Raw genomic sequence first — 661 nt, 5'->3', positions numbered from 1 at the left:
CAGCACCTTACAGTAGCACGTGCAGCTCTGTGTGTGTGACCACACACAGAACAGCACAACATCACATCATACACGCATGATACAAATCTAACACAAGGGTCAAACTTATGACCCACAAGATGGTCGTAAGTGGCCCGAAAGGTAACAAGTGATATTTCAACTTGTTACTATAATTGTTACAGTTGAGGAAACTAAAATTCTAAGGAGAGACATATGATTAGCATTTACCTATTATTTACATGACTGCTTAATTTTGTAACTAAATTGCTAGTAATAATGCAATTTTATTGGGAATTATGATAACCATTACAAAGCCGCCTGATGAAATCTTATAATATGTTCTCGGTAAGCCAGAATAAGTTGTAAACTTCACTCTCGCCAGTATGTAATTCGAAAAATCATTGATGTCCCTCGAGGCTATAATCAAGTGCATAATTAGCCCTCGAAATTAATTGAGTTTGACACCCCTGATCTAAGCTAACTCCACCACCTAGACATAACACTGTACCACAACATCCATCACAACACAATACACTCTCCAACCTGATAATGCAGAAGGTCTACAATCGGTGTCTCCTTCACTCCTACTCGCCTGTACCTACTGCCGGTCTCGTCTGCACTCTTCTGCAGGTCCTGCGTGCACTATAATGCATATGCACCA

The sequence above is a fragment of the Scylla paramamosain genome, chromosome 20 (assembly GCF_035594125.1).
Source record: "Scylla paramamosain isolate STU-SP2022 chromosome 20, ASM3559412v1, whole genome shotgun sequence".
NCBI lineage: Eukaryota > Metazoa > Arthropoda > Malacostraca > Decapoda > Portunidae > Scylla > Scylla paramamosain.
This window is presented reverse-complemented; position numbering follows the sequence as displayed.